The sequence below is a fragment of the Lissotriton helveticus genome, chromosome 5_1, assembly GCF_964261635.1.
Source record: "Lissotriton helveticus chromosome 5_1, aLisHel1.1, whole genome shotgun sequence".
NCBI classification, from domain to species: Eukaryota; Metazoa; Chordata; class Amphibia; order Caudata; family Salamandridae; genus Lissotriton; species Lissotriton helveticus.
In genome coordinates this window covers 84,772,607-84,780,683 of record NC_136065.1, presented here as the reverse complement: position 1 = coordinate 84,780,683, position 8,077 = coordinate 84,772,607, and the positions used below count along the sequence as shown (strand labels likewise).

General features: G+C 41.1%; 1 long non-coding RNA gene across 1 annotated transcript in view; it reads left to right on the top strand.

Moving 5' to 3' along the window:
* Positions 1 to 359: 359 nt before the first annotated feature.
* Positions 360 to 8,077, top strand: part of LOC144754177 (uncharacterized) — a 34,071-nt gene continuing 26,353 nt past the window's right edge. The window contains exon 1 of the long non-coding RNA XR_013594676.1: positions 360 to 417. This is a non-coding gene — a long non-coding RNA (uncharacterized LOC144754177). The remainder of the gene's footprint in view (positions 418 to 8,077) is intronic.

Genomic DNA, 8,077 nt, shown 5'->3' with positions numbered 1-8,077 from the left:
TGTATGCACGAGACTCCACCAGAAGCACATGTAACCTTGTAGTCAGCTCCTCTCACTGAGCTAACCGCCGCTCCTAGAAGACCCACGCTGAGGCACTCCATAGCATCACATGAAACACGCTTGTCTCACTGAGCTATCTGCCTTAGAACACTTACATCCTGTCATAAGATATTGAACATACTTTTGGATATCGTTAGAGCTTTGTCTGTTGTGTATGAACAGTAACTCACACTGAGCTCTAGTCCGCAGCCGCTGCTCTTAATACTGAATATTATTGCAAACACGGGTCTTATGTGATGTTCATCCTTTGTTCCTGTAGCTGTCATTGCTCTCTAATACAAAGATGATGTGTGTGTTATTACAGGTGTGATAATGTGAAGATTCAGAGCCCAGAGATGGTGGTGAAGAGTTATAAAGGTAAATAGCCTTGTGATGACTAGCTTTGTATATTACTGTTCATGAATATGGTGAGGTGTGGTATGGGATGTGTAGAAATTAAGAAGTCCAGTAGACAGTTATTGTAGTTGTAGTTTATTCCTCAGGTTACAGCTTAGTAAGTTCCAATTTAAGTCTTAATATAAGCTCCTAATATAAGCCCCACCAGGAGCGGCCTCCTGGCTGCTCAGCCCATCTTCTCTAACAGCTCTCTCTTCAAGTACAAACCATAACATTCCAAATGACATCACATAGCTAGAGCTTCAGGCAGAGAACCAGGGCCAGGGAGATGTATTACATGAGAAGCAGATTACTACACATCTTCCCCTTTATATTATTTAACACAATTAAATAGTACAACAAGAAATGCACGGTAACTGTTTAGAATTGAGCGCACAGCATGTAAAGGATTATCTCAATACAAGTAAGTAAGGGTGGTGCTCTAGGTGAAACAAGTCGGTTACCACGACAAGATAAATGAACTAAAGAGCTCAAACACGGCAATCATTTTCACCGAGCAACACAAAGTCCACAAATTTCTTTTCCATTAAGGAGTAGTTGGAGTTTATTTTTGATGAGTTTCAATTTGCATCTTCATTGAAACATTCTGGAAAATATTCTTCAAATAAAATGTAGCCAATCTTCAAACTAAATGCAGCCAACACGTGTTTCGTCTGGTCATGTTTGACCATAGACTTCCTCAGGGCTGCAACCCAAACAAAATTTGACAAATATTATATTCTAATTCATCCATCATTATTCTTAAAGACTTATTGAAATCAGAAGTGCATATAAAGTATAGATGAGGAATACGTCTCAGAGTTGCAGTTGTGTTCAGATTCAGGGTATATTTCAAAGTATACTGCTCACCACCAAGTTTGCTGAAATCACCGATTTGTGAGAAAAAAGTGTTAGATGGGATAAGTAGCCTCCACCTAATCACATCGCACCTAGTCTTATATTGTGTATTAATATAAAATAAATAGCGACCATGCTGCTGAACCTCATACCTATATGCTTCAACGATGCTCCTCCCCAATTATCAAATCGAATTGTTTTCAAGTTTCACATTCCATTTTAATCTGAAAGGCTTGAAACAATCGTATGTATCACAAAGGGTAACGTAAGTTTTAAGTTTGTGGTGCTTAAGTTTACATAATTCAACATGTCTTATTTGACAGTGTTCGTGAATGCAGTATACTTTGAAATATACCCTGAATCTGAACACAACTGCAACTCTGAGACGTATTCCTCATCTATACTTTATATGCACTTCTGATTTCAATACGTCTTTAAGAATAATGATGGATGAATTAGAATATAATATTTGTCAAATTTTGTTTGGGTTGCAGCCCTGAGGAAGTCTATGGTCGTACATGACCAGACGAAACACGTGTTGGCTGCATTTAGTTTGAAGATTGGCTACATTTTATTTGAAGAATATTTTCCAGAATGTTTCAATGAAGATGCAAATTGAAACTCATCAAAAATAAACTCCAACTACTCCTTAATGGAAAAGAAATGTGTGGACTTTGTGTTGCTCGGTGAAAATTATTACAATTAAATAGTATACACATATATAAACATAGGAAGAGAAGATAAACATTCCAGAAGTAAACGTAAAAGAACACCATAATAACATGAGCCAAACTCTCCTTAAGTAATAATAATAATAATGTAAAAGCAATGCAATGAAGGGAAAATAGTAATGCAAGTAATAAATTAGCCTTCCCTATGTAATAATTATATTAACAATGCAATAGTAATAATGTAAGTAATAAACTGTAAGACAGCCTTCTCTATGTAATAATAATGATGATAATAATAATAATGACATAGTAAATGTAGCAATAGTAATGTAAGCAATAAAGTAGTAATATAGAAGTCAAACTTAAACAAATGGCAGGACCTGGGAATAACATACACCCTCTACTGCACACACTATAATTTACCGTCCACTTACCAGGAACACCCTCTACTGCATAATATTGCAGGACCAGGGAACTTTACATATCCTCTAATGCACATACTATAATGTTCCGTCCGTATACTATTGTAGGACCATACACACATTAATACACAGTAACCTCCCGAGGGGGAATCCACCTCCCTATTGCCACACACTCGCAATAACCTCCCAAATAATTGTAAAGGGGGAATCCACCTCCCTATAAACCACACACTCGCAGTAACCTCCTAAATAATTGTAAAGGGGGGAAACCACCTCCCTATAAACCACACAAAACCACACACTCGCAGTAAACTCCCAAATAATTGTAAAGGGGGAATCCACCTCCCTATAAACCACACACTGGCAGGAACCTCCCAAATAGTTGTAAAGGGGGAATCCACCTCCCTATAAACCACACACTGGCAGGAACCTCCCAAATAGTTGTAAAGGGGGAATCCACCTCCCTATAAACTACATACTGGCAGTACCTCCCAAATAGTTGTAAAAGGGGAATCCACCTCCCTATAAACCACACACTGGCAGTACCTCTCAAATAGTTGTAAAGGGGGAATCCACCTCCCTATAAACCACACACTGGCAGTACCTCCCAAATAGTTGTAAAGGGGGATTCCACCTCCCTATAATAATACTGTAAAATGAAAATACACATTGAGTATCAATTTAGAATATGGCACGTTGCAAATCAAAAGCAGATGTACATTACATTGGCATGTCAAATGTCATGTCAAATGTCAAAGGTTCTTATATAGCGCCTTATCACCGCAAGGTCTCAAGGCGCTTGCTTTGGGAACCCGTCCTGGCTTTTTCCCTGTGAGATAACCCCTACTGGGCATCCCCAAGGTGAAAGCCAGGCATCCCGCCGCGGAGGGGGGGGGGCCGTAGTGGAGATTAAGCAAGTTATTGCCCAGAGTTGCAGAGTGTGAACCCGTGATTCGAGTAGGCACCGAAGCGAGAATTATCGAGTCCGTGGACATTTGGGCTCAAGACCCTGCCGCGTCGGGAATTGAACCCTGGTCCCGGGTCTGACCTCTGCTTCAGGGTCTGCCTCCTCTAACCAGTGTCACTAAGTGACTTAGCCGTCATCACATGCACCACAACAAACGAGTGAGTGACTTAATACCTAACCATCATCTCACACAGTACAGTTCTGGGTTTCCTATTTTCCTTATAGCAATATTTCATTACTGTTCCAGGTTTGAATCCTCCTTTCTCTCAGAGTGAACCAGTTAATTCCTTTTCTTGGTGCAATTGCACTCCATAGCCAGAAGATGGCGCTGTTGCACTAGTTTCAAGGTTTCCAAAGCGACATTCTCAGTAATATGTAGTTTTCAATTATTGTAAATGACAGTATCCGTGACGATCTTCAGGGAGCAATGCTCATGGCAACCCTCACATTAAAATCATCTTTGTCACCAGTACTTGACTCACGAAATTAACTCTGATGGCAATCCAGGTCAGCTACAGAGCACAGAGATACAAAATAACATACTGGGGCCTTCTTGCAATTCCATTTCAATAACATGGAGACACCAATTGTGGTTGGCAAACACTGCAGAGTTACAATAGAGTGTGCAAAGGCTTGTAGACTACAATCCAAAGTTTTCTCCACATTTGTTCTCTGTCACATTGTTAACAGCGGGGCTTGATGATTCTTTAAAGGCATGTGATCAAAATCTGCAATCATTGCTCACAGTTGAAACTGTAAATTCTTGTTGACTGCAGTTTTCTCCACATTTGTTCTCTGTCACATTTTTAACAGCGGGCTTGATGATTCTTTAAAAACATGTGATCAAAATCTGCCCCCAATTATTTTCTACCATGTGCAGCCACTTCTCATCAGGACACACCGGAGCCTTGTCAGCATTCAACACCGGGGCATGACCTTTGCCCCTACCGGGGCTCGATGTGTGCTCCGACATCACTACATCACAGTCCATTTCAACACATTGAGGTTGATTTAGCACATACATCTTCATTGTGCTTCACAGTTTTAAAACAGGACTGTAGATATACTTTGCAGTTTCATACACAGGTGGATCTGACACCTAAAATTATTTAGGGCAATCGTTGTCAGGGTCACTGGTGGGGCAGGTGCCAGATAGCTTAAATAGTGCAAAGTCTTTAGTAATAATGTACCTTCAGTTCCAGTAGCCTCTTTTCTCCACGCGTAAGTTCCTTTCCTTTTAAATCGTCGCCAATGTAGAAATTAAGAAGTCCAGTAGACAGTTCTTGTAGTTGTAGTTCATTCCTTAGGTTACAGCTTAGTAAGTTCCAATTTAAGTCTTAATATAAGCTCCTAATATAAGCCCCACCAGGAGCGGCCTCCTGGCTGCTCAGCCCATCTTCTCTAACAGCTCTCTCTTCAAGTACAAACCATAACATTCCAAATGACATCACATAGCTAGAGCTTCAGGCAGAGAACCAGGGCCAGGGAGATATATTACATGAGAAGCAGATTACTACATGATGGTATTTTATGGTATGGAATATTATGGTGGTATGTAGGGGATAGGAAGGGATGCGATCAAATGGTGTGGTATGGAATTCTATGTTATGGGATGTTATGGTGGTGTGGTATGGAACGTTATGATGGGATGGTGTGGTGTGCTATGGGGTGGGATCATCGTATAATATGGGACAGAAGGCTATTTAATGGTAATGTGTACTCCATTCAGGGTACAGTTACTTGATTTGTGTCTGTAAACTTTATCTTTTCCAGATTTTTCTAGAATTTTACATCTCTCCTTTCTGTATTTGTGCTGCTGCATTCCCGGGTTTAAATCATTCTTCCCACTTGGACATTCATGCTCAGTTTATCAGGAATTGAGATGTGGTAATTTCACACCTCACATTAATGATACTGCTAGAATGGACATCTGCAAGCAACCCCGTTATTGCAGTATTCTGAGATTTTCACTATTGAATGGGAAATTACCTCAGAATTTGATATTTACCGCCAACACATTCTTTGTTCCAGAGTTCTAGCATCTACACTGACCTAGCACGTGCACCTACACTGACCCAGCGCATGCACCTACACAGACCTAGTGCGTGCATCTACTCACACCTATTGCATCTACCTACACTGATCTTACACATGTACCTACACTGCTCTGTCGCATGTACTGTCATGTATTCCTATAGGTTCTGAATCGATCCCCCTATTCCTGACCCTATTCTAGTTAAACTAACTATCAAGTTAACTAACAGTCAGCACATGAGGCAAGAAAATCCCCCATGATGCAGATACCGTTATCTGACGCAGTCACACTACGGCACAGGAACGTGTTATCCGATTAGGTCATAACGCTTGAGATCTAATTAGACAAGCGACATTCCTCCAGCCCCTGATAAGGCATACGACGTTCTCATAACAAATCAAACCTATGACAACCTGGATAATCCGTGCGGCCATTGTTTTGATTTCACAGAGAACTTCAGTAAAAGAATGTGCTAACGAGCAAGTCGTATGACATCTTTATTGACGTATCTATGTCCATCCTTACGTCAATCTCGGCACCTTTAAGGTATAAATATTGCCGATCTTGCCCTATGCAAACACACGCGTGGTGACAAGACGGAGCAGCCATACTTGCCGAAGCCGAGAGCAGAAGCAGACCCCGCTGGCGCAGCCCCGCCTTCCTGACGCGCTGAGAGACGCGCTGCTATCTCAAGCCGAGAGACCCAGCACCGGCGCTTCCGGGTAGCCCTCGCAGGCAGCCTGGAATATCGAGACCAGAGAACGAGATACCATTCCTCATTCATCCTAAATTCCAGGTACAGAACTGAATAACCCCTCATAGAGAATTCTTTAGTTATTCACTTGGCAAAAACAAACTTAACTTAAACTGTAACTTTCTATTCCCGCCCACGCATTAGACTTAGGTCAGGTACACGGGGTAGGCGTATTTAGAAACACCAGTTGAGTACGTTTAGTCAAATGTATATGTGTATGTAAATATATTTTAATCATTTTAAACATCATATGGCTCAGAAACCATATCAATGTTTTTACAGTATTATTTTATACTATTGCTTTTAATGTATGCACTTTACTTAACTATAAGTATTGCAATAATATCGATCCATTTCTCATGTATGAGAAAAGAGACTGATCAATAAATAACACCTTTTTATTGAACACGCCCGTCTCTCTTCCTTTTCTCTACATTCTGATGAGACTAAGAATGCACGTACTGACTGAGTAAAATAATTGCCTTGTGCTCACACGACTCTCGAGATTGACTCTTGATTAGGGGAGAGCAAAGTTGTCATGTTCTATGGTTGTCAGAAACTAAATCCCTTCTTGTCTAATCAGGGAAGTTAAGTCCTCCTTGAACATTCGAGAAAGTTTCTAGCGAACTCTGAGCTAAGCTGGCAAACCCAAAAATTAAGTCTAGTATCGACAGTAGTAGACCTAGTTAACGTCTGGTCTAGGCCTTTACTGCTGTAGGTATTATTCCAATGCGCAGAGCCTATTGGGAACATAGGAACTACACTACATGGCGTCCAACGCGTTTGGAAAGGGCGATAAAACTAACGTAAGACATTTAGAGTAACTCAGTCGTGCTTTCTCACTCAGACCCCTTTTCCCATTATACTCCAAAGACGTCTGGAGTGGGTGAAAGGTTATATCCTCCAAAACCTCGCAGGAGGGAACTCCTATGTATGGTTCTTGGTATAGTCAACGTTGAAGGATAAACAGTTCCAAAATATTGTGCATCTAATCTCTGTTTCCATAAAGAAACCTGATCTGCAAACAAACATAATACCATCCTGTCGGTAAAATGGGAGACAGTGATGGAGAAAGAGAGGCAGTTAGATTAGCAACTGAACTCGCAGACGCTGATGCTACCATGCAAACAGCAGACCCGGATATAATACTCATCCCGGTCGCCAAAAGGAGATCTATAACTCTAAAACTTATAGAAAATGGACTGACACCTAGAGGTGGCACAGTCATATTCGTAATTGAGGCACACGAATATCGGCAGACAGAGGTATACTATACATGGATACATTTTCCAGCAGCAAATGCTGTAACAAAGTACTTCCACTATTACAAAATAGAGGTTCCACCAGACCTTTACACTCCTTTCGAGGAGGTGGAAGTACCACTCAAATTCCAAGAGCATTTGCTCTTATTTGATGGCGCCCTAATACATAACAATCACATTACAAGGCTCGGTCCTTTAGGTAGACCAGGAGCAACGTGGCCGGTCCTAGCCGGATACACACCACATCCAGACATCGAAAGAATGCCTGCAGCAGAGCTGTTAATACAGCTAAAACAACTACTAAAAATTCATAGACAATTAGTTCAGTATGTAATGCGGACTTCAACAATTCAGCCAGCGATCAAACTTCCACAGCTGACCCCTCACCAGGGGAACACAAATAAAATAACACCACAGAACATCCAATCCTGCCTAGGTAAAGTACCGGCTAAACGGGAACAAATACCATTCTGGTTGGCACAGAAAATTACCCAAATAGAGGCGGTGTTTCCTGACACCACCCCATTAGAAAAACACAGGATTCTGACTATATGTCTCCCAATGGGAATCACACCACACATTGAGGACTGTGACACTTGGGGTACAGTCTTTGCTTCCATCTACACAAAAACCTACAGAGATCTATTGCATGTATCTACACTGCTCTGTCGCA